At 36.6% G+C, this 27246-nt stretch overlaps 1 long non-coding RNA gene and 1 pseudogene across 2 annotated transcripts; one reads left to right on the top strand and one right to left on the bottom strand.

Moving 5' to 3' along the window:
• On the bottom strand, positions 1–25579 carry LOC136812930 (uncharacterized). Of its 2 annotated transcripts, XR_010847426.1 has the most exons (5): positions 25429–25579; positions 10252–10424; positions 4404–4469; positions 3148–3223; positions 1–162 (listed from the first exon to the last, which is right to left on the bottom strand). It is a non-coding gene; the product is annotated as an uncharacterized lncRNA (long non-coding RNA). The 2 variants fall into 2 exon arrangements; XR_010847425.1 differs by lacking the exons at positions 10252–10424; positions 25429–25579 and adding an exon at positions 5035–5121 and having other exon boundaries at positions 2–162.
• LOC136813178 (5S ribosomal RNA) lies at positions 18217–18335 on the top strand (annotated as a pseudogene).
• Positions 25580–27246: the final 1667 nt, after the last annotated feature.

The raw sequence follows: 27246 nt of genomic DNA, 5'->3' as shown, positions 1-27246 counted from the left end.
TAGAAGTTAAAAAATACTTACCATTTTTTACGTTTTTTCCAAAGGGTGTAAATTCAGGACTAGAGTAAGCAATAGTAGTGCCTAGTAAGTACGCTGTGAGGTCAGCATCGTTTTCAAAATAGGTTCCAACTACTTGCTTCTCATATATCTTTGAGCAATCCACTGAAAAGAAATAATTGGATACCTACTTTAAAGGACATCATTTAACATATCGATTACAATATGCACAGGAAAAAGTCACCAGATCCCACGGGTAGGAAAACCCCATTTCCAGCGCTGGAAAATTGTAAAATTATTTGTTCCGGGTAAATTTTCTCAAGCTGTGAAGTGGAATTTTTTAAGCCCTAGGATTCGCAAAATCACAATGCAGACTTTTTCCAAAAGATATCATAGTCTATGAAGTTTAGACGTGTTATATGGAAATAAACACTTCTAACTACAAAAAGTACATCACGCGAGTGTGAAACGTAATTTCCTCCATTGGAATTTTCCTGCAATATAATTACGGGTACATAAATTTAAATCTTTAGGATTTCTGATCTCACACCCTGGACTTTATCTGAAATATTTTGATACGTAATAGTTATCGGACAGTTGCAAGTACAATATGAGAAATATTTTACGAGTTCCGAGATTTTTCCGTACAATATTTTCCGAGCCTTTAGGCGAGGAAAATATATGGAAAATCCGGAACGAGTGAAATATTTCCATATTGTACGAGCAAATTTCTGATAACTGGTTTATCGGTGACCCAAAAAATGCACTTTTTGTGTTGGAGGACACTTTTGTAGCAAAGTGACGTTAAATTGCTTCTAACGCTACAATGCAACAACATCTTTTCGTCAATTTATATTTTTACATGTAAAATACAAGATATATTGTACTCTTTTTAACCAATCAGATTGCAGATATCTTTTGGATCGCCGATAAATCGATATATCGGTATTACTAATATCACACTGCTGAGTTTCCTTAAAAGTATATTTGATACATAATCTTAGGTCTGAATTTCAAATAAACACTTAGCAACTATAGTCGACGAAAACTTACACTACTAAAGTCTAAAAACGCAGAAGGTCAAGACAGACAAAGGAAAAAATCATTAGTTCCCACGGGTGGGAAAGTTGAATTAATAGGGTGGGAAAGTCAAATTTAATAGGGTGGGAAAGTACAATTAATAGGGTGCGAAAGTACAATTAATAGGGTGGGAAAGTACAATATATAGGGTGGGAAATTTCCCATACTTGTACTACGCATGCGTGAAAAAAAACCACAAGTGAAAATTGGGTCAAAACTGTTCAGATTGTATGCAAATCATTAACGTGATAAGGGTGTATTCGATCAGTGTGTAACACAAAACGCTAAAGGTGAGACGTCCCGCAAGGGCGGCCTCGTTCGTTCGCAATGGACTTGTGTCGCAAGGGCTCAGTGGAATCGGTACCACGTCGTTGTGACAAAGTGCCGGGATTCTCAAAGTAGGACAAGTACATGACAGAACGAATGATCGAATACATTTAACAATTTATCAAATAATTGGTAATAGCTAGGTGGGGAATTGAAATTTCGGCGTGTGATTTTCGATTTGACCTTTTGATAAGCTGGGTGTGAAGTTTAAATTTTAGGCGTGTGATTTTCATTTTCACTATTCTCAGCACAATGTCGAGAGCAACCACCTCTTGCATGTTAATTTAGTTTTAAACCGCTGGAATTTGTTTTTTCAACGTGGGATTTTATAGAGTGGTATTTGGCACTTCCCACCAGAGTAAAACATTGCAGGGTCCCACGCCACCCTTTTAATTTGACTTCCCCACCCGTGGGAACTAATGACTTTTTCCTGTGATGATTAAAAAGTATTTTTATAAACAAAAGAAAGAACAATTTGCTCTTCTCCGGCAAGAAATAGCTATTTATGCTTGGTCATAAGAAGCGCACCTCCTTTCTATATCAATGAAAAAGTAAACTTTAATTCAAATAAATATTTTCGCGTAGTCATAGTGTTAACCAAGGGGGGACCTTAAGGGAAGATCCAACTTTTCCAGAAAGGCTTTATAAGGGGGAGAGATAAGAGATTTTCCAAGTAAAATGGGGGGTTGAGTTTTTAGGGGGATAACAACTTTTTGGTAAAAATATGTATTATACTGTATCTTTAATTGGTCAAAGAATTAGGTATAGTCCAACAAAATAGCAATGTAAATGTCAAATTTTTCGTCTGCGGCGCCATTTTATACCCTTTCTTACCATATAAATTTGAATTTTTTGGTATTAAACAGTTTGTGAACCACCATTGTAGTTAGGTTCGAAAATTTTTTTAAATAGGGGGGATGCATATAAGGGGGGGGGTGAAATATAAATGGGGGAATCAGACCTTCTACACACTATGATAGTATGATTTTCGCCAATTCTTTATCAAAAAGTCGATTCGAACTTCCTTTAATTTCGCGCGTTATATAGACGAAGTAAAGCCTAAATCTTATAAAAATCTTCAAAGAAACATTGTATTTTACAAAAAAAGGAAGTTGAATTTTTTTTCAAATTTTTGAAAAGTTTTTTAATCTTAAAAACGATTTGTCGGTTGCCATAGAAAGTCAATATTCTAAAATATTTAAAAATGTTATAATTTCCTATTGAAAGATGGAAAATTAAAACATTTAAGATATTAGATTTTCTTTTATCCGAGTTAATTGCTTTTATGATAGTCAAAAAGCCATTTTCAAGGGTGGTGCTGGGTGGTGTAAATGTAAATTTGACCCGAAATACAGTTAGTACATGTACTAAGTGAACAAAGGGTTGTGGTGTTACTACTTCTTGCGAAAAAGCAGAAAAGCAGTTATTAGTCTTATACTAACTGCTTAACACCCCCCCCCCCCCCGGGTCAAGCAGAATTGAAAAACACAATCAGTTGGAAATAACTTTACACATTTAAAAATGGTTTTGTTTTTACATAAGTGCACGTGTTTCAAATCAGGATCTGCCTATTATTTTATGCTTATTTAAAGCAAAAGATGCTTTTCTTTTCCTCTTTTTGACCAATCTTGCTCCAAATTGGTTTCAATCTGATGTGAAAAAGCGTGTGAATTAAAATTGATGAGTAAGCAAACGATATCGAAAACCTTTAAAAATGATTTTTACACCAAAAATGAAACTTACATTCCCTGAATTTAGCTAGTGTAGCCTTGGAGTGTTGTAACTGGCACAGTGAAATCGCCAACACAAAACAAATCACCTGGAATAGATAAATACCGAGTTTATGAACCTTATCGGGGAAAACTTCGTCGGGGAAAAGTGACGAAATTTTGGCCAAGTGACGAAAATTTTCCCCGGTCTTAATGCGTTTACCAACTACCAGCAAGTGACAAATATTTTTCCCCGGCAAAGTTTTCCCCAATAAGGTATTTGTGTTTTTTCAGCGACGGGAGACGGTAAGGTTCTAATTTGACTATATAATGACCAACTGAGAACGACAGTAAATCAGCACTTTTACCGTCCTCGATTTTGCAGGTCAGAACTGCGGGGTTTTCCAAATCGCTTCAGCTACATAAATTCGCTAATAATTCATATACTGAAGGTTTTCATGTGTGGCTAAGTTATATAATTCCACCAAACATTCGATTTGCGTAAAATGGATCGCAACCACTGACCTTTATATTTCCCCGGACCGAGCTATATCCGCCATCTTTGATCAGAGTTTTTTTAGAATTGGTACCCGAGAAGAAGCCATTGCAGTGTTAAAAATGAACGTCTAACGGCGCTACATCATCAATAGTATTGAAAGGAAAGTTGACCTAGCGCTTTCGATGCATTTACACCGCTATTGCGTAGTGCCGCCATTAGGGTACTTCGATCAAAAATTTTGCTTGGCCAGGGTTGAGAAACTTGGTCCAGAGTATATAAAGGTCAGTGATCGCCACTACAAATTCGAACGTTTGCTTCTATAATGGCAAAAATCATGTTACTTAAGAAAGCATGAAAAACCTCTACTTTAAAGAAACTAAATTCGCGGAGCTAATTTTCGCGTTTTTGGGTGTCTACCGCGAAAATTATCAATGCAATTTTTAATGAAAATCCTAATAAACCCCTATGAGTATTTCTCGCACCGCGAAATTTTGTTTCCGCGAAGTTTTACCCCTGGCTTCAATAGGGATCATCATCTAAAAAGTTTTTATTTTTTTACTCTCGTCCGTGAAATATACATGGCTACCACACAACCTAACCAAATAGACGATATCGGCTTTCTGAATTCTCCCCGAATGATTACCCATGATGCATTGTTAGGGTTTGGGTTATCTTCCGTGAATTTTTTTGCGCAATGCATCATGGGTAATCATTCGGGGAGAATTCGGTAAAGCCGATATGGTCTATTAGTTACTTTGCTTTTTAAGACCAACCCGTCAAGAACTCACTACCTTTGGTGATAATTGTTTCTTGAGCTTCATTATTCTTTTTCACCTTGCGTCCATCAGATAAATTTCCTGTCAAACAAAAATATAATACCAATCATTACCATTGTGAGCGTGAATGAAGATGGTAGAAAATTAGACTCGAGTCGTTTATGATGCGTGTAATACAGTAGTATAGGCGTTATAACGATTATTATTACGGGATTTAGTTTGTATAAACTAAAATTGTTTCCTAAATTACTTTTTGCTTTATTTCTACTATGTCTGAATTAGTCGTCTAGCTTGCTAGACTATTCAAAAATCTCTAAAGTTTTTTTTCCTCAGAAGACCATCTCTTTTGCTCAGCCCATCTATACTTATTATATTCGGGAGAGTTTCGAAAGTTCTCAAGTAAGAAACCTGCCTAAAACAATTAATTTTCCGACTTTCAGAAATCTGTGAATTGATTAAGGGTTTGTCGCTGATTTTTACTCATTATGTGTAAACCCTGGCAAAGTTGGTGCATAAAGCATCCTTCAAGTAACTTCTCTATTGATTTTGACTCCAACTCAAATTAATAAACGAATCTCTATACCAAAGCAAAAGTAACTCAAGGACCAGAAATTATAACAGGGAATACTATAATAAAAATACATACATTTTTCCGTAGCCAACAAAAAAATTAACTTTAAAATAAAGAAAAAGATTTCACCACCGAAAAAAGAAATAAATTGACAGAAAGACAAAATAATATCTCACTGAAAAGGAAAATGTTGTGTTGAAAGATCTAAAAATAGTTGAATAGTTTTTCAATGCAGGGGGTCGAAGTTGTAATCATTTAGTGACAATTTACCCCCTGAATGGTGAAAGAATTTAGAATTCTAAAATCCTTTAAAGTCAATGAATAATATATCAAATGACAGAAAAAAAGACAGATTTATCAGATGAATCAATCGCTGAGGTATTCCTTTTTTAATAAGATTTTGATATAATTTTTGTCAATGGCTGAATATATCAAATATTTATCAATCCATTACCAAGGCATATCATTTATCGCTATTTTCAAAGTTATTTTGAAATAAAGAATTTGAAAAATAAATTTGTTTTAGTGATTTGATAAGTTCTTCGTCGGTCTTTCATGTGATTTTAATTCAACTTTATATTGAAGAAAAAACTCAATACACGTTTTTTATAAAAACAATCTATATAAGAACATACAAAGTTGATGGACAAAATATTGAGAACAAGTTAAGAACATTTAAAGGCTTTGTAGACTCTAAAACACCCGATTTCTTAGAAAAATGGACAAAAATACTCGGAAAATGTTAAAAATAAGAAAATGCTAAAAATAAGAATATGTTAAAAATAAGAATATGTTTAAAGAATATTTTAGGCTTTAAAACTCATACAGTTAAGCACATCTGTAGGCTTCAAAAACTTTGGATGCTCTTATAAAAAACGTGTACCAGGGGAGGGGGTGCTATAAAAGGTTTGCCGAATGACGGGTGGAGTGCCGCCTGATTTTCGGAAAATTGGGTCAAAAAGGCACATTTAAGGGTGAGACATACCCGTAAAACTTAAGTACATTTTTTACAAGAAAGTCGTTATGAAGCCTCCCGATGTTCGAAACATTTTTGTATTAACAGATATAGGTTAACTTAACATAATGTGAACTTTGATAAGCCTAGAATTTATATTACAAAATAGCTTTAAGTCAGTCTCCAAAGGGGTCTCATAACTTATCATCTCTCAGCATAAATGTCGAACAATTTAACTACACTCTTTTTTTTTGCAAGCACAACGTTTATAAGCATACTTAGGCTCAAACTCGGTAAAAAATAAGCATAACTACAAGCTGAAATGCAAAAAAACTTGTGCAGCTTTTGTAAAAGGCTGACCTTTTTAGGGTTACTGTTTTAGCTTTCTTAGACCAAAGATTTTCGCCGGCGGCGGCAGATTACAAAAAAAACTGTAATTTTTTAAGCCGAATCAATGTTGCTTATAAGAAAAGAGTGTACTCCAGAAGTCAGTTGGAAAACCTAGTACCCATATCTGCATCAGGACAATTTTGATTTTTAATTTTTGAAACTTCGACCTGCTTATGAGCCACCGCATCGGAACCCCTTATCACGCCATATATTTTTTGATCTCATAACGAATACGAAAATTTGGCAAAAATGGATTCATCATACTCGAATCACGTATTTAGCCTCGATTTGTTTCGTCATATCACGCAACACGCTAAAATCTTGATAACGCAAATTACTTTGGGGGTATGTACAAATGAACATTTAGAAATGGAAATAGAATCATTTCTACTAATGAGTCTGAATATATAATAATATCAAATCATTGTATTGAATATTCATGGTTTCTTTCTAATTTCTATAACGATATTCTAACATTAAGGGAAAAACAATTTAGAATTTGAAAATAAAATAGAAAACATTAGGAGAAAAAAATAGAGATTGTATTGTCGAGTCCCCAAGATTTTCAGGCTCAAAATTACTTTAATAAATGGGACTGAATTTTTTATTTAAAAAACTTTTCCCTGGTGCAATTCTATAGAGGCCCGGAATCTTCGAGTCAGAAAACTTCGAGTTAGCGATTTTCGAGTTAGGAATTTTCGAGTTAGCTAAATTATGACGTCATAAAAGTGCAAATTATGACGTCACTCGACTCTAACTCGATTTTTTATTTTCAAAAAGTATTTTCGAGTTATAATCAACTCGAATTTTATTTTTCAAAAAAAGCTTTTCGAGTTAGCTAACTCGAATTTCTTTTTAACAAAACCTTTTCTCGAGTTAGCTAACTCGGAATTTATTTTTCGTTCACAAGTTTTTCAGTTTGCTACCTTAAAGGAAGAAATTTTGGCGGGAATTTAATTTGGCGGATGGCCAAAAAAGTTTTTTCAGAGGGAATTTACTTTGGCGGATGGACGAAAAAACTTAATTTAGCGGTCGTTTAAAAATTTAACTTTAAGATGGCGTCAAAACAGCGAAAAAAAAGCAAAGGCACCTTAAAAGAGATCATATTTTCAAAATGTTTAATTTGGCGGGAATTTAATTTGGCGGATGGCGGAAAAAATAAATTTTGTCGGGAACTTAATTTGGGGGATTTCAGTCAAATCCGCCAAATCCGCCAAAATTTCTTCCCTTAAGGTATCTTTGGATTTTTTTTTAGAAAAAGTTAACAAAATTCGAATATCTTTATTCGAAATTCGAGTGTTAGTTTGGAAATTCGAATTCTTAGCTCTACGGTCGTCGAAGCTCCAAAATACAAATATAAACAAAAGGAAAAAAAACAAAAAAACACTCTAATCACTTCAAAGGAATTGAAGCTAAGGCCTGAAAAAGATATACACAAAAGGCCACGCAGTATCGAAAAGTGAAATGCCAAAGCTGAAGGAAAGTTATTGGTTTGTTTTAACATCTTACAAAGGAACAACAGCACTCACTTTTGAATTTGTAGAATCATAAAGAAGTAATGTTAGAATTATTCAATATAACTCTCAAATGTATTGTATATACATAACTAACATACCTTGAAATCGTTGAAATAATCTGCAATATCTGCAGAACTGACAAAACAATTTTCTGGAGCCAAAGTATAAGCAAAGAACACCCAGTGTGGTAAAAAAATCATACACTCATGCAAGTCAAAATTCAAGCATCACAATGTACTTTTACGATGCAAAATTTTGGTGCACATAGAAGATACATTAAGGCACTTAAATTCAATAAATCTAATTTCTCATCTTTTACAAAATCTCCACTCCATATTAAACAAGAAGAAAGGAGGAAGAAAAACAAGCAAACTTCCTTCCGCCTACTTCTTTTTCGAATTTTTTTGGATTTTTCTACTACCATACAAAAAAATCCAAGATAGCTAACTCGAAAACTTGTGAACGAAAAATAAATTCCGAGTTAGCTACAGTAACTCGAATAAAGGTTTTGTGAAAAAGAAATTAAAGTTAGCTAACTCGAAAATGTTTTATCGAATCAAATAAAATTCGAGTTAATCCTAACTCGAAAATCCTTTTTTGAAAATGAAAAATCGAGTTAGAGTCGAGTGACGTCATAATTTGCACTTTTGTCTTTAGCTAACTCTAAAATTTCTAACTCGAAAATTGTTAGCTCGAAGTTTTCTAACTCGAAGATTTCGAGCCTCAATTCTAAACATCAAAACCATCGCGGGCCTCGTTTTCATTAGAATAATTATAAATTCAAACCACTTTAGGGACCATTCAAAATGTACGTACGCTCTGAGGGGGAGGGGGGGTACCACCAAAAGCGTACGAAAGCGTACGAAGGAGGTCAAGTAGAAAGGTACGTACACTTTGACATTTTTAACAAAACAAAATTTCAATTAAAGTTTGGTTAGATCTTCTGTTTATATCATCAACAAACACACACAGAAGTTGAACTTAGTTAATTTTTTTCAAAATCCTCTAATTTACCTTTGTACAGACCTTTTAATATGACCTACATTTTTTTTCGAGGGGGGGGGTCATTTCAAAAGCGTACGTACGCGAAGGGGGGGTGGTAATGCCAAAGCGTACGAGAGCGTACAAGGGGGGAGGGGGTGGTCAGTTTTCACCGATTTTGAGCGTACGTACTTTTTGAATGGTCCCCTACTCATTAATATTTGCTCCCTAAAGACTGATATTAATTTAAAATACAAAAGTGCAAAACGCTCGCAAACAATAATAATTTTCAATTATGCTGAAATATCCTGGCAATTTTATTTATGACAATGATCTGATTGACTCATCAAAATTTGATCTCAATATTTTTTCCCCAATGTAAAAGAATTCATTTTTTGAAAATTCAAAGAACTCAACAAAACTTACTTCGAATAAACGCCCCCTCGAATAAATGCAAAAAAAAATTCCTAAAATCCAAAAAAAATAATTAATCAACACTTGGGGCGTTTATTCGAAGTACTCTCGGGTACCTAATAGCCGTCCCCCCCCCCCGCTAATTAATTTTTCGAAAATTTTCCACCCAGGACATTCTTATTCCAACCCCCCCGCTTATTAATTTTTGGGAAAATATTTTTGAAGGTTCCCTTTTTTGTCCCAATTCTGCTGTATTTGCCTCCTTTTCAAAAAAATTCCACCCAGGACATTTTTATTCCAACCCCCCCGCTTATTAAGTTTTGAGATTTTTTCCAACCCCCCCGCTTATTCCAACCCCCCCGGCAATTAGGTACCCGAGAGTATACCATTTTGCTAAAAACCGTTGTGGTGAAACTTGGTAACTACAATCGGTGCCATAACATATTGGCACTTTTGGCAAATTTACCATTTTTCGAAAATTGAAGTTCGAGCGAGAATGTCAATTTAAGGCCTTCAACTTAATTTCAACGATTATTTCGATCTGGGAGGGATTTATTGGTTGCTATGCTATATTTCAAGCCCTACTGGACCATTTTTGAACTTTTGGATCCTCACATCCTAAGGTCCTAAGTTTTAAGTCTAGCGTTTAAACTCAGAGTTAAAACTCTACCCTTCCAACCTACTTTAGAGCACTTGCAAATCGATTGTGGTTTCAAAACACCCCGGTGGATTTCCTTTTTGTGCCAAGTATTTCGTCACCAATTGTAGTTTTACCAAGCAGCTGCAAGCAGCCTCAATCGTTAATGTTTATTAAGAAATCAGCCTTTTAAGCCTTAAATGTTTCTTACATGTTTCTAAACTTTTTGACATAATCAGCCAACATTTGTTTTGATTGGAAAGTTTTTAAAAAGAACCGATTTAAAAATGTTATTTTCTCATTCCCAGCCTCAGCATGTTTCTTAAACGTTTCTTAGCTTTTAGGCATTCTGAGCTTCATGTTTCTTAAAAGTGTGTTTCTTAAAAAAAAACGTGTACCTTTTGATGATGATTCCATATTTGATCCTGCATTTAGAGGCAACAATAGTTTCAACTTTCTTGTCTTCTTCATTGATATTTATTATTGATCGACAGGTACAGGGGATTCCACAATGAATATAGCCACAAAGAACTTTTGAATTCTATTTGTCTTTGACTCTGTAGCGTAAATCCTGTAAAAGAATTAACCCTATTATTATTATCAGGCTTTTTTGGGGGGGGGTCCTATTATCCGGGGGATGTTTTCAACCACCCTTGTATAACTTTTGATCTACTTTGCTTCTACTTTGCTGTGGGGGAGATTAAGATGGAGATGAAGCATGCTGCTAGTGTTGGACCATTTCCAGTTTATCTTCGAAGCTGAGTGTGGATCCCATACAATAGATCCATATTCTAAGATTGGTCGAACATAGGTTTTGTAAAATTGAAGCTTGGTGCTTGGGTGACAAGATGAATGAAGCACCATCAAAATCTTACAAGCCCGATATACTATTTTTTTTTTCTTGCATAGCCCAATCATTTATTGGTCAGCCTAAGCTGAGCATTCAAATAGGTAAAATTCGGTTCTTCTTCCATAAGACGGCAAAAAAAAAATCCGATTTTCCGATCTCACTTTGATTTCTAAACTTTCTTCCGATCGGGTTAACTTTTTGGGTACTTTTAGCGTGCGTTGTTTTTACAGATCATAATGTAGTTTCAAGATGGCGGCTCAAGCATCAAGTGATAGTCAGATATGATAAGTCAGTGTTGTACCAAAGTATTTCCAGTGTAAATCTGTTGCAAGCTTCAATTTCTGTCATTTATTTTTTTAACTCGGCAAACCAAACAAATGATTTTCATCAAGGGGATTCTTTTTCTATATCCTTTGAAGGTTTAAAGCCGTTTGCTCAAGTTTTGTTTATGTTGAATTTTCTGATATATACTTTTTATTATGCTGCTTTTTAATAGTTTTTGCAATAAAAACATATATTTTTCTTGTTTGCCTCTAGGGGAATTGATGGTGTTATAATGTTATTGGGATTTGATAAAGTTTACAAAAGTACAGCTACTGTAAAAATTTGATATAAAGACTGGATGGAATCGTGCTTTTTTGGACTTGGACGTGTTTGTGATAAAGGCGAATCGCAAAAAACTGTTTGGTTCCCGTCATTTCTACTTTAAAAAGTGGGAGTCGTTCGGTCAGTCGAAATTATTTTTCTGTTAAGAAGCAGCTATACATCTTGTTGAAAGGGAGTTCGTGTGGACTGATCCAAATTTAAAATTGAGAAACCGTGGATAAATTGGTGTTTTCGGTTTACTCTCCATTAGCATGCGGCTCTCTACTTCGATTTGAAAACTTTTAAACACAGAGCGTGCAGAGGTCGACAGTGGAAATCCAGCAAAGCAGCGGAAAAGCTTTCCGACTCTCCAGCTCGTAACCGTAAATCAGATGACGGGAACCAAATGATGACATCACATCTCCTATTATTGGACTTGCAAGATTATGACAAATGGTCTTTGGAATTTGATCATTTATATTAGTATTAATATATACAGCTCTTATTGAAATTGATCAAACTATTTTTCACGCAGTTCCGGATGCAGATTGTGTTTTTCTAACCTTTTCTAAACTTGGCGCACATTTTGACTGAATGATGGAATGGAATGAATGGCGATAACAGTTTATAGATATCTCTTATCAGACTTGCCGAAAGCGGGCTGCCGTCAAGTTACACAACATGCTGTACACACTCTCGTCACAACTTGCACAGCCATAACAAACAGATCAATCTGGTCTTCATTTAACATTGTTTTAAAGTTTAAAAAACACTGCCAGTGCTTGGCACAGAAGAGAGGAATCCCAGTTGAAATTAATTGCTACACCGCTGCCCTGTTGAATTTATTTATTATGGTTGTCTGTTTATTCCGCCAAGGCGGTAAATCAATCGCCCAAATTCATAGACCAATCAAAAGCGAGTTTAAAGCAAAACGGGGGAAAATGAGCTTCCCCGCATAGTTGTGAATTTCAAGTTTTGCTTTCGATTATCATTTGCGACCAGCAAAGTCTTCAAGATGGTTGTGTGCATGTTGTGTAACTTGACGACAAAATTTATTTACCCAGACTGGCCATCCATATAGTACGTACACAGTGAAGGGGGAGAGGGGGTCCCGGGGGGGGGGTACTAGGGTAAAATGGGTTACGGGGATGCTCCGCTGGTCAGGGTACCTTTTTTAACCTCCACGAGTCCCTGGTAGGGTCGCCAAAACACGAAAATAGAAAAATCAGTCCCTCGTAGGGTGCCTATTTTTGGAGAATTTGGGGAAAAAGTAGAAAATTTTGGAATTTCAGTCCCATTCAGGGTCACTTTTTCGCAAATTTCGAGTCCCACGTAGGGTCCATTTTTCGAACCTCGGCGGAGCACCCCCGTCGGTCGACAAGGGTAGTACCCCCCCCCCCGGGAGGGGGTTCAGCAAAAGCGTACATCTATTGTTTAAACAAAGTCATTTCTATTGTTCTCTGCGTACAAGGGGGGAGGGGGTGTCTAATATTTGGAAAATCTTTGCGTACGTACTATATGGACAATACTAAAGAGAAGTATACTTTGAGCTTCTCGTGGGGGGGGGGGGGTTGGAGGAGCTTTCAGGCTTGTTTTACATAATTTTAAATCAAGTTATCAAATGTTTCACATTTTGTACATTATTCAACATATTTAGTCTACTCTGTTTCAGTGCATCTCTTACATCTGTTAACCCACTTATTAAAGCTATCTAGCTAAGCTCTATTGGCTGACCTTCCAGCCTCGGCTGGTCTATTAAAGCTCAAACATACAAATTTATTTATCATCATAAATATAATAATAATATAATAATAATAAGCCTTAACTCGTGAACGAGCATAAATTAGTAATAATACATGATTATGGATTTAATAAATAAATTAAATATTCTATCTTTTTCTTCTGTCTTTCTTCTTTTGATATCGTTCCAATCTCAGAGCATTTAAACTTTCACAATCAGCTTGAATCTTTGACCGCCATAATGGGCGATCCATTGCAATAACAGTCCAATCGAGTAAATCGATTTTCTTTAAGAGTTGTTTACAGTTGTCTTTGTATCTCAATTTTGGTCGTCCAATAGAACGTGAACCATGTTCAAGCTCTCCAAACAAAATCGTTTTTGCTGTTCTAACATTTTGCATTCTCCCAACGTGACCAAGCCATCTCAAACGACTTTTTGCCAGTAAAACTTAAATATCTTCAACATGAGCTCTGATCAATACCTGTTCGTTACTTACATAATCATCCCATTTGATTTTCATTATGGAACGGAGGTGACGTTGTTGGAAGGTACGGAGTTGTCGAATTTCATAAGAGTAAAGAGTCCAAGTCTCACTCCCGTACAGAAGAATTGGTAGTAAGCATTGCTTATACACTGCGATTTTAGTCGAGATTGTCAAATTGTGGTTGTCAAAGACTCTGTGTCTAAGCCTACCAAAAGCACTGGATGTTGCTTGGATGCGTGAAGTGAGTTCGACTTGAAGTTTACAATCTTTGGTGACAAAACTGCCAAGGTACTTGAAACGATCGACATTTTGTAAGGGGACTTCATCGACGTAGAAGATTGCTTCTGGACCCATACATAGAACTTCAGTTTTGCCTGCATTGATCTTTAATCCAAAACGTTTTGATGCAGCATTGTAAGCATCGAGTAGTTCCTGTAGACCTTCGGCCGAGTCGCTTAGCACTGCGATGTCATCTGCATATTGAGCCTCACGAATAAATTCATACATTACTTTGGTTTTGGCCTTCAAACGCCTTAAGTCAAAGAATTTTCCATCGGTGCGAAATCTTATCAGGATTGAACGTCGGTGTTGTGACATCTTTGAAAGCAACAAGGAGAAGAACTGCTGCATATATACCAAACAGGGTTGGGGCAAGCTTGCAACCCTGTTTCACATCGCTGTTGTATTCAAACAGTTTCGATAACTTACCATCGACGATTAAACGAGCTTTGACATCAGTATATAGGAGTTTGATGAGCTTTATCAACCCAGGTGGACAACCGATCTTTCCCAAGATTGAAAAAAGCAATTGACGATTGACCGTGTCAAAAGCCTTGGTGAAGTCTATAAAAGCAATGTATAAATCTCGATGTTGTTCCCTACTTTTCTCCATAATTTGCCTCACTGTGAAAATTCCATCGATCGTACCACGACCTTCACGATAGCCTTGTTGTGAATCAGGGTAAACTCTACGTGCAAGAGAAATCAGTCTTTGCAAAATCATATCGGCAAGAAACTTTCCGACGACACTTAGAAGCGAGATCCCTCGATAATTCCCACATTGACTACGGTCTCCTTTCTTAAACAGAATCGTGATGTTTGGGTTAACGAGGTCTGACGGTAGAAGTTCTGTAATCCAGAATAGGTTGAAGAAAGTTAGAAGGTAGTTTTTCAAAGCATTGCCTCCATACTTGATGGTTTCTGGTAGGATACCGTCTGGTCCTGGACTTTTTCCTGACTTCATGTTTTCAATCATAAATATATGGTATATATTTCAATTCACATAGTAAGCTCAGAAAACTGCATCTGTATAGTTAACAGCATTGCAATATTCTATATTCTGCATCGTTGTATTTTTTCACAATACTTTAAAAAGGTGTGTTGCTACATGTTTCTTTATAAGCATTGCACTTGTAAGCATATCTAGGCTCAGATATGGGGAAAAATTAAACACTATGCTAAGCATTACCTCGAGCCTATGAAAAAAGTGTAAGCTATTTTGTACTATAGCTACGTTATTTTTTTGTGAAGCCATTGCAAAGCAAATCGAATGTTTTAATAAAAAATTCGAATGTTTAAGTAAAAAATTTGAATGTTTAATAAAAATTCGAATGTTTATAAAAACTTCGAATGTTTACTGTATGTAATTTATGTTAGGATATAAGCAATAATAATTATGTAATAAGCATCTCTCAAACCTTGTTTGGTTTGCTTTCTTTACAGTGTGGTCAACAGGAGTGTTCTACGAGAGTTTCTTTTGAATGTGAGCACCAAGATATTTGGCTGAATCGACTGTACTTTCGAGGACTTAGTTATTCATGGTGTGTTATGATAATGATAGTTTGTTGGTGATACTAAGAGCTTTGGTCGAATTCCATGAACCAGTTATATTCCCATGCAATTAGTTGGTTTAATCGCACGATGAGTTATTTTTTCTTCTTTGGCGCGCCTTCAAAGAGAGCAATTAGCAATTAATCGTTAATTGCATCCTGTAGAGAGCAATTAATGATTAATCACACTCTTCAATAATGCGCCAATGTTTACAAAATTGATTTTAATGTTTTTTCTCACATTTTTTTATCGAACGTTTTGCATTCGAAATTCATTTTGTGAGAAAGAAAATCTTTAAGCAAACAATAAAAGAAAAACATATAAAGAGAAGAGAAAAATGTAAAACTTTTAGGGTACTGTAATTTACTTTCCTGACGGGGAAAAAGTAGTGAAAAAAATTGTGCGATTGGCTCGTAATCACATAATAACTCGTACAATTCGAAAATTGCACTCGTGATTTATTCTCGAATTGCACTAGTTATCATGTGATTACATATACTAAGTCGTCTTGGAGCAATCAGGTGTCGTCTAATGTATCAATGTTTCTGTAGATCAAGGTATCACTGGCAAACAGTATTGTTCATGTGACAAGACCTGAAAGGTCATTAATATACACTAGGAAGAGAAGCAGGCCAAGAACTAACTGCACCATGAGGTACACCGAAAATGACAGATACTTTTGCAGAATTTTCATTGTTGATCACAACAGTTTGGGTTCCGTTAAGTAGTTCTTTAACCAATCAAGAGTGTTATCCATCATTCCATAGTGACATCCCCTTCTCACCATGAACAATCCTCCCTGAGCCATTGTTGGCTATCTGCAAGGACATTGGTGCTATCAAAATGGGGCAAAACATTGCTGTGTATGACGCACTCCATTGTTTTACAACAGACAGAGGTTTATTGTTCTGTAGTTACAGACTTTTGATTTGTTGTTTTTAAATACCGTTACAGGAGCAACTTAGTGCATATCTCCAGTCCTCTGGTATAGAGGATTGGTTCATTGAAGCTTGCATTACTAGAGTGAGGCCAACTGATATTTGGTCTGAAAATTCTGTACGAAACCTTGATGAAACACCATCCGCTTCAGCAGCTTTGTTTGGGTTTAGGTCACTCACTTAGTTTTCTCACACCAGGTTTCGTGATAGTGATTTCTGTCATGGGCGTGTTTGCTGGTCCTTGTAAGGGTAGTTTATGGCCATCAGGAATCACTATTGAAAATTGTTTGTTGACTATGTTAGCTTTTTTGTTGTTGTCAATATGTAGGCAGCCATTGCCACTTAGGGGTTGTACACCATCATTTTCACATCTGCAAGATTTTATAAATGAAAAAAGTTTCTTACAGGATTTTTTACTCCCTCTCTGGGCTGACACAGTTCTCGCCAAAGCTGTTAAATGCTGATAAGTTTTCCTAGATTCCTTTGTTAGTCGTTTGAAGCGCTCCCAATTGGCAGACTTTGATAATCTTTTAACAAGTCTATTTTCCAAGTCACTTTTCTTTTGCCGAGATAGTTGTTTGCATTTCTGTGTTATCCATGGTTGAAAATATCGAGTTGATGTATACTTTGAAGGAACATAGTATGGCATTTTCAATGACAGCTTTGAGTGCCTCCAATATTACATTCTGGGGATTTTTTGTCATAAATGTGATGGTGAATTCAGCAATTTCAGTACAGATTCGATCTCAAATGGACCCAATATTTGCCATTCAATATGAAAATTTTGTGTTTGTTAGATTGGGAATGAATAGGATAGTACACAATATCAAGAGGGACAGAAGTGTCATAGTCACAGAATCCTGTTGACGAATATTGGTCTGTTTGGTGGAATGTTTTTCTCACGCGTTGGAACTAGTTGTTCATCAAGTGTCAAGGAAACTCACATTGATATTGATATTTTTGGTGTATTGGTTTACAAGGAATGGCATTATTATTCCAATCTATGTCTGGGACATTCAAGTCTCCACCAAACCAATGAGGAAAATTTTTGAGGTGTTATTCAAGTCTTTGATTTCATTACAACAATGTTGGTAGTTTCGAGTAGGTGTTCGAGCTAGGAAGTTTGTACAACGAAGTGATGATAACTGTGAGCTTTTCTGTCTGGATTTTGATTGAAATGAGTTCAAAAGTGTCCAATTTCTTGAATTGCACCAAACTTTACAAAACATATCACTTCTGTTATGTCTTGCCTGTATTGACGATAAGTCTGTTTAGATGGAATCATTGACCAACCTCAGACTATTGATCTGAGAGCTACTGAGAGATCTTTTTGAGCGTCATTGGACAACCAGAGCTACAAGAGCTAATAGCAATGGTTGTATATCACAGTATATCAGCATAAAGGTGATGGAAAGAAGACTTTTGGACAAATGCCGAGTTGGTTTTTCTTGTTCCCTTATATCTACTGATACTAAAAATTTTACTCGGCATCCGAAAATTTTTTTAACGGACACGTCCGGTAGTAATTTGTCAACTGAAACACCAAAAATGAAAATTTGATTTCAGCACATAGTAATGATATATACTTTTTGACACCTTTTTTTATGTATATTCCAATTCACATCAGTCTCAATAGGTAAAAATTTAGACTTCAAAAGTTATGACTTAAATTCGACATGTGAATTTGGTCAATCATGACCTTTTAACCCGATAAAAATGTCAAACTTCAACGTCATCAAAACGAAAAACAATTTATACCAGTCGAAAGCTTGTCAAAAACTATTAAAACTTAAAATACAAACACTATCAACTTGAATGTTATTATTATTTTTATCGCTATTGTACAGTTCGAGGAAACTGAACGGAGAATCTCGCCTGACTGCTTAGTCGGCCTTGAGCAAGGTATAAATAGCCAGAAAAAGCACTCCAGGCATGCTCCACGTCCATACCAGGATGAAAGCACCCATTCTCATCAGATCACAGAAGTTAAGCATCGTCAGGCTGGCATAGTACTTGGATAGGGAACCGCCTGGGAACTCCCGGTGGCGTGGAGTGGAGGTGGAGGTTTTTCTTCAAGTAATGCTATGCTATGCTTTTGGGTGGTGGTCTTTACTTTTGCACCTTTAGACGTTTCTACAACCACTGTAGGCCTAAAGCTCTAAACCAGCATCTAATAACATGAAAACCAGAATATGATTCTTCAATGGGAATCAAAACTATAAAGTGCACTTACAAACATCAATTTGTCAGATCTAACAAAATCAATAACCGCACTGTCATCATTGACAATAAAATAAACGATTTTCTTTCAAGAGCCTTGTAAACATTCCAACAACTTCCATCGAAATTATCTATCAGCGCTCAGTCTACCATTTTTAGCGCAGTCCGAGGATTGAGCTCCGCAAACTCCTGCGCGGATGAAAAACTTCAATCTGTCAATCATTTTCTCAAGCGAAGAGTATGCGAAGCGATTCTAGCTTTACGATAGTGCCGCGGATCATCAATGGATAATATTCAATTATCATTATCCCTTTATTTTCATTCCAAGAACTTTTGCAAAAAAAAAGGAAAAATAGAAAAGTTGTTTTTTTATTGCTCTATTCACATACTGAATTTTAAAGATCTTATATGTGGCGTTTTTTTGCAAACTTCAAAAAACAGATTTTTGTCCCGCCTTTGCGGGACTTTGGCTTAAGTGCTTGAGTGCAGCATACTGTAGGGTACAAAGCCCAAACATGCGTTTCCCGTAATTTTTGTGTGAAGAGTTAGGCCTACACTGACAACTCGTGAACCACTTGGTGCTGACGTACACCTTCAGCCAAGTTTATAAAATACTTTGAAGGGTCCCTATTGAGCTATGGGCCAAGTCAAGCTAGCGAAAGAATGACATCCCTCAGAAATTTTGCCAGCGCACAGTTGGAAGTTGGCCCAGTGATATAAGGCGTTGGGTTCACGCACTAGGGATCCCCAGTTCGAATCGGGTCAGGGTCACCTTTTACATTTTTTATCCAGGTTTTGATGTTTTTGTTGGGTGTAGATGCGGAGGACCATAAATGACCCCCTCCCCTAGCGCCAGACTGGGTGGGTCTCACAAGGGGGAAAGCATGCCAAATTTCATTGTTCCACCGTCACCGGTCATGGCTCCGCCCCCCCCACTCATTTGGGGGGGGGGGTGTAAATCTAAAATTGGCCTAAAAGTGGGTGGGAGCTGTCTCATTTTTTAAAATCAGGGGGGGGCCTAAAAAAGTGGGGGGACCTGAAGGGCTGCACTAAAGTTCTGGGGGCTAATTAAAATAATTAAGAAATTGTAAAAATATCTTTTTGTTTGATTGTAATGTTCTGTTTTTAAATGTTCTACCGTTTTATTTATATCTGCGTACGAGAGGGGATGGTACACACACCACAAAAAGAAGACATTCCATTGTTGCGAAGCGATTCGATAAAAATATATAATATATTGAAATCGAAATAATTTGGTGCCAAATTATTTTTCTTTGCTGGGACCTGAACCTTGAAAGTTCTTTTTGCAGGGACCTGAACCTTGAAAGTTCTTTTTGCAGGGACCTGAACCTTTAGATTTCAACTGGGACCTGAACCTTACTGAAAAAAGGGGGAACCTAAAACTTAGGGGGGACCTAAATTTGTTGGGGGGACCTAGAACCCCATTCAGAGCCATGCTGGTCACCAGGCTACGGGCCACGAAAGGTGTACTGCAGGACGTCCCTGTAAATACGATTGCCGGGCCGTACAGCGTTTTCAGCCGGTCAAACTGGCTGCCTTGTCATACAGTGTAAGTTCCACGAAGAGCCCATATAATGCGCATGCGTAGACTAAAACCGCAAGTCATTATTACACGCAATATACAAGGAAATGTACCCTTATCCTGTCTCATATTTTTCGAAGTTTTCGTTTATGTTTGCAATTTTTTAATTTGTTAGTGTTTGCATTTTTAAGCTATTATTGTTTGCATTTTAGTTGAAAGTGTTTGCATTTTAGTTGTTAGTGTTTGTAATTTTAAGTTGTTAATGTTTGCTTTAAAGTTGTTAGTGTTAGCATTTTAGTTGTTAGTGTTTGCATTTTAGTTGATAGTGTTTGCATTTTAGTTGATAGTGTTTGCATTTTAGTTGATAGTGTTTGCATTTTAGTTGTTAGTGTTTGCATTTTAGTTGTTAGTGTTTGTAATTTTAAGTTATTAGTCAGTGCAGCTGGAACCTCGATATTCCAGGATTAGAAAAAGCTATACCTGTCATCTTTTTTCTCAAATCAACAAGCCATCAACATCGATAAATTACACACATTTCCTACATTGGGCTCTTCCAGAAAAAAACCATTCATGGGGGGTGGAGGATATATTGTCCAGGGGTATTGAAAAAACCCTGAAAAACTACCATGTCCATGGGGTGAATCTGCGATTTCCAGGGGTAAATATTTGTGTCCAGGGGGTCAACTTGATGCTTGTCCAGGGGTAAAACACCTGTCCAGGGGGTGAAAAATCGAAATGTCCAGGGGTAGATCACAGAAAAAATAATATATCCTCCACCCCCTATGAACGAATTTTTTCTGGAAAAGCCCATTACATAACTTTCAAAATTATCTGCCATTATGACTTTCTTGAAGCCGTCCCAAAATTAACCAATCGGACAGTGTATTGGAATTCCTATGGGAGTTCTTTTCCGAGATTTGTAAAACAGCTAAGTTGACAAAAAAACTTTTTCCGGGGGTTTAAGGAAAAAAGAGAACTGCATTATTTGCTTTTTATTTAACTATGTATTTAAATTTGCGCTCAAAAATACTTAAATAAATAAGGTATATAATAATAATCAATATACTATTTGTATCTCTCAGAAAATAAATACTTACAGAACGACATTGTTTATCATTTGGAATACCCCCGTATTCGGACCATTCTATTGTGGGCGCAAAATAGGGCGGAAACTAAGTAGCACCCTCAGTGCAAGATTGGCACCTCATCTTTATTTGCCCGCGCAAGAACGTGAACTAATCATTTTTTTCTTGCCCGCTCAAGGGGAAAAGGAAAGTGAAAAACGTCAGTTACCTTGAGTTACCTTGAGCTTGTTTCGTAATATCTTTACGCATCCATCCTGTGAGGACCGATGTAAATTTTCATATTGATGATGCTGTTTGTTTCAGCTCGTCTCATCATAGTGTAGCCAGTCACGAGTGGCTCGTCGGGAACTGTAAAAAGATATTTATCCAGCTCAGTTTTGAATTTCAATTTCTTGCACCCAGTGAGATCCCTTAGACGTTTTGGCAGCGAGTTGAAAAGCCTTGGTCCTTGGACTTTAAAACTTGAGTATATGACTTTTTGCCAGGGCCCCCTTTTCACTAGTGGTATGTGACATTTTCTTCCTTGTCTGGGATTGGCATAGAACGTGATTGTCCCAGGATTTGGGACAAGCTTCTCAATAATACACCAAGTGTATATGATAATATATCTTTCACGCCTTCTCTGCAGTGAAAACAGTTTTAATGTTTGTAGTCTTTCCCAATAGTTTTGGTTGTGTAGGTTTTTAATCCTCCTTGTGAATGATTTTTGGAGATCTTCGATCTGCTGGATCAGATTAACTTCATTGGGTGACCATAGTTGAGAACAGTTGTCGATGTGTGGTATGACTAAAGACTTTCAAAGAGTGAGCATGACATCATGTTCTCTTGAGCTGAATGTTCTCAGAATCCAACCAATGAGTAGCTGTACTTTTTCTACAATGGTTAGAATATGTTGGTTGAATTTCCCATCGTCTGACATGGTAACACCAAGATCCCTTGTTGAAGATTTGGTTTGGATTATCTTTCCTTCACCTGTGAAATAACTGGTGGCTGGTCCGTTTCCATAATGGAGATGCTCGAACTTTTTTCCATTTAACATCATTTTGTTTATGGTCGACCATTGATAAACATTGTTAAGGTCGTTTTGTAGGTGAAACTGGTCAATGATGTTTTGGATTCCTTTCTTTACTCGTGTGTCATCAGCAAAACTTGCAAGTTCTGCTTTGGTTGTCCCTTCATCAATGTCTGATATCATGATGATGAAGAATAATGGCCCAAGAACCGATCCTTGAGGTACTCCTGATTGAATTTTTGCCTGGTACGACTTGTGACCGTCTACAAATACTACTTGGTTTCTGTCTTGAAGAAATGACTTAATCCATTTAAGTAGTTTGTCTGTTATTCCAATAGATTTCAGTTTGATAGCAGTATCCTGTGGTCGACTTTATCAAATGCTTTTGAAAAATCGAGATATACAACATCTACATCCAATCCTTCTTCTAGTTTTGATAGGATACTGTCATAGTGGCTGAGTAATTGACTAAGGCATGATCGCCCTTCCCGGAAACCATGCTGTGTTGGGTTGAACAAGTCATTGTTGTTGATAAATTCGACTATCTTCTTTCGAACTATTTTTTCAAACACCTTGGTGAGATGGGACGTAAGTGATACTGGCCTGTAGTTAGATGGCTCTCCTTGATCTCCACCCTTTGATATTGGTGTGATATGATTTCTTTTGTGAATCTCCTCTGTTACTCCATGGTTCAGACAGTTCCTCCAGAATATTGCGAGTGGCTTAGCAAGTTCTTCTTTGCAATTTTTCAGCAAAATCGCAGGAAATCCATCAGGACCTGGAGCAGAGTTTGGTGACAATGTTGAGATTGCTTCAATGAAGTCTTTTTTGTCAAAGTCTATGTCTTTTAGCACGTTTGGACATATTGTTGGATGAGTGACGTCATTTTCCGATGGTACACTGAAAACCGATGTGTATTGGTCTTGGAGTATATTAGCAATACGGTCAGCATCATATATCAAAGAATTATTTTTGTCACGCAGTGGTCCAACTTTGGATTTTGATTTACTATGCTTTTTTGCATATGCATAAAAAAATTTAGGATTGTTTTTTAGTGATTCTGTTGCCTTCCTTTCCTGGCTTTTCTTCTCTGATTCGTAGGATAGCTTTAGTTTAGTTTCAATGTCTATTAATTTTGTTTGGATTTTGCATTTTCATTGGGTTTGGAAATTTTCTAAAAATGTTTTTTCTTTTTCTGAATAAAATCTTTCGCTCGCGTGGTATCTTCTGAAATTTTTTAGTGTTTGGTTTTCGTTTTGGTACATATTCCTTAATTATGTCTATGATCCAGTCTGTGATTGTTGACAATTGGTCAGCTGTCGGTTGATCATGAAGGTCTGTCCACAATTTATCCTTCATTTTTTCCTTGATTGATACCCAGTTTATTGTTTTTGAATGAAAATTGTACTCATCAAATACATTACGCACAACAAAGGGATCCTCCTTTTGGAAACTTGAGTGTAAATCAAAGTGAATTTTAACATTGATCATTGAGTGATGGGATATGTAATCTGGTGATGGGGCTGATTCATAGCTGTGTATTAGTAGAGGGTTATTTGTGAGCATTAAATCCAGTGTATTTCCTGCTTTGTGTGTGGCTCCTCTAATGTGTTGAATCAGATTATGGTCATTCATAAGAGTGAATATTTCACTAGTCATTCTTTGTTCCTCTGTAGATGCCCCAGGGTTTGAGCACTTGCTGTCCCAATTTGCGTGTGGCAGGTTAAAATCACCCGCTATGAAGATGTCTGGTGTTTTTCCTTCAGTTTTGTCTAGTTCTGATTTAATTAACTCTATAACTGGTTTGAATTGTTCATTCTTAGATGGATTTCCGTTTGATGAGTCATCTGGCTGTCGGTATATTCCCCATATTTGGATATCCAATGTATTCGAACTCAGACAGATGACTTCGATAACGCCATTTGAGTGTGTAACGGTCTGTTTGAAGTGTGATGAAATATCTTCTCTCATGTATATAGCGACACCACCACTACATCTTCCAAATCGTGACTTTGGTCTTTTTCTGTCGGACCGAAATATTTCATAGCCTTCTATGTGTAACTCAGCATCATTATGGTCTTTGAGCCAAGTTTCTGTTAAAATCATAAATAAAAAGTTATTCTCAATCAACTTGTCTTTGATATATGGTACTGTTGATTGAACTGTTTGTGGTTTAAGTCCTTGAACGTTTAAAATTGAAAATGAATTTAGCGAGACGGGTTGATCATTGACGGGTTTATTCCCCAGTTGGTGTTCTGAGGGGACATCATTCGTTGAGGATACTGGTATTGTAGTGGTATTTCCTTCCTCACTTGTTTGTCCATCAGTGTGGATATTTTCTGATCGATCTCCAGCATTAAGTCTTTTTTGAATTTTTGAAAAATAGCTAAAAAATCCATTTCTTTGTTTGTATTCTGGTTATTCCTTTGATGGGTTTCTTGAGATCCATACTCCCTGTTGTCATGCTGATAGTGTTGTTCCTTAAAATCATTTTGGTACTGATTTTCTTTGACATCCCATTTGTTTTGATATTCTCTCTCTCTCTGTGGGTAGGTTTCGGTTTTTCGTCAGAAACAAACCCAAAGACCAGAAGATGTATTTCGTTGTTGAGAATCAATCCTGTGAAGATGAAAAAATTTCTGCTATGCATGCATTTTTTTCGGAACGCTGAAAAACTCTAATTTCAATCTTCCATAAGGTAAAGAGGTTGCAAGATTTGGGTTAGCGAGGCAAAAATCGCTAAAAAGCTGGTTAAATTGTAATCCTCAAAAATCGTAGTTCCAGCTTCACACTGTTAGTGTTTGCATTTTAGTTGTCAGTGTTTGCATTTTAGTTGATAGTGTTTGTAATTTTCGTTTGTGTACTTCGAACTTGTACTGTATATTTTAATATATATGTTTGCATATATGATGGGCCACCGAAGAGAACCCCCTGGAAGCCTTCAATAACCCCCTTGGAAAATCAAAGCTTGGACCCCCTGGAAAAGTTCGTCAATACCCCCCTGTGCTGTATGGTTTAAAAATGGAATAGTCAAATTCATAAATTATTTTCAGACACGTCTGGTAAAGATTTTTAAACACGCCAAGTAAATTTTTCTGACTCTCTAAACTATTATATGGATTTCAAAATAAGTACTCAATATTTGTCCCTCAATTTTCACTTATTTCACTTTTTTTGATGTTATCAGCTGCCTGCCTTTTGTGTCTAATGCATTAAAACTAATTTTAAAATGTAAAAAAAAACAGCTCTTCCAACTTATTCATAAAATGATTAAATGATGATGATACCTTGCTTCCATCTTTGCATAAAGATAATCAAAGTTAATATGTTATTATTCATGCATTCATGATATGCATCATATTCATGGTTTCGTTATTTTGATTGCCACTTCCACTTCTGGACTTTTTCGTCTGTTTCTCTACCACGTGCGATATAAAAAAACTTTCGTATTTTCTAAAAAATTCCCGCTTCGAATTTAATTTATGGGATTCATTTCCAGTCCCCTTTTTCCTTTGCCTTCCGTGGGGGCGTGAGTAGAGGAAACTCGGGCGGAGAAATATAAATCTCGTGTTTCTCCTCTCGGCTCTCGCCCATATTATTCTGATTATTCATCCGTCATCTACAGTATTCTCCTCGTCATAACTAATTTGATCAAGATCAACTCAATGACGATTGTAAAAGATCTTTAATAATCGGTAATGGAAAAATGAAGCCCTGCCAAGATTTATTTTAAGCTTTTACTATAAGCCCCGGGGGGGGGGGGGCAGCTGGGCAAAAGGACCGACGGGTATGTGCGGGTGCTAAGGGTACCTTTTCCAATATGTTTAAAATGCACTGTAAGGGTCGGAAAAACTAGAGATGCACTGTAAGGATAGAAATTTCAGAAAATTCTTGAAAAATCTAGATATTTTGACCAAAAATGCTAGAATTTTGACAATTTTTTGCACAAAAGGGATCGAAAATTTGGGGGAAAATGCACTCTAAGGGTACGATTTTCACTGATTTTTGCTGCACTGTAAGGGTGCAATTTTAAAAGCCAATTTTTGGCCCGCACATACCGTCAGTCTGCAAACCCAGTGCCCCCCCCCCCCCGGGCTATAAGCTTGTCTTCTCTGTCTGTTCTGTGTATTGCCCGCGCCGTCATATTTATTATTGATCAAATCTCTAGTCATTAAAAATCGATACTTTTTTCTTCAGCTGCCGCTCATGTTTACGTCCATGTGGTCGAGATTTACAGTTTTTCATTCATTAGAATCCGGGATTAAAATCCATTTCGTGCTCTTGGTGAAGTTGCTTTATGCATGAAGGCGGGCGGGTTGGGCGGTTGTTTGCTACGTTATAATTCCAGGAAAAAAGATTCACATGTGAAGGAGGGCGTCAAAACAAAAAGCCTCCGGCGGAGGGTTATAACTTGTGCGGACGCGAACAGCAAATAAAAACAAACATGGCGAAATTCAAATTGGGCCCTGGTTTGGTGTCTTTCTTCTGTCTTCAATTCATCTAAAAGTTTCCTGTCCAGTCATTGTAATATTCAATTAAACTTTTTTTTTATGTACAGGTACAGTTTTCATTTCACAAACAGTTGGGTGTTTATTATAAAAGGCAATTGTCGAGCGAGTTGTTGCTCTTGCTTTTTTATTTAGATAATTGAGAAAAATTGCCATTTTCTCTGTCTTTTTTTAACTTTTTTTTCCAATCGAATTTTAAAACTGCTCTCTGTGTTGCGCGGAGCGTACTTTGGCCTTTCACGGGAAACGCAAAAGTCCGCTTGGTCTAATTACCGTTCCTCTTTGGCCTCTAATGGACCGGTCTCTTTTTACCGCTAACTAAGGCCGTTCAAATAATGAAAGGGGCCGATGCATTATATATATATATAAACAAAACTCAACATCCTTACAAAAGTTGTCTTTTTAATTTCCCAAACATTGGTCTTAAGCGTTCACTTCCACAATAATTTATGTAAATTGCAATTTCGGCAGTCACGGAAATCCTTGCATTTGCACAGGGTTCGACATGCGGCAAATTCAACGGGTCGGAAACAAAAGTGACGAAAAAACCCCGCACAAATACACTCGATCACTGCGACCGTTGCATTTACACAGAGT

Source organism: Clytia hemisphaerica, unplaced genomic scaffold (assembly GCF_902728285.1).
Source record: "Clytia hemisphaerica strain Z4C2 unplaced genomic scaffold, Clytia hemisphaerica genome assembly, whole genome shotgun sequence".
Taxonomy (NCBI): Eukaryota; Metazoa; Cnidaria; class Hydrozoa; order Leptothecata; family Clytiidae; genus Clytia; species Clytia hemisphaerica.
The sequence above is the reverse complement of the archived record's forward strand: the minus strand, read 5'-3'. Positions and strand labels throughout refer to the sequence as shown.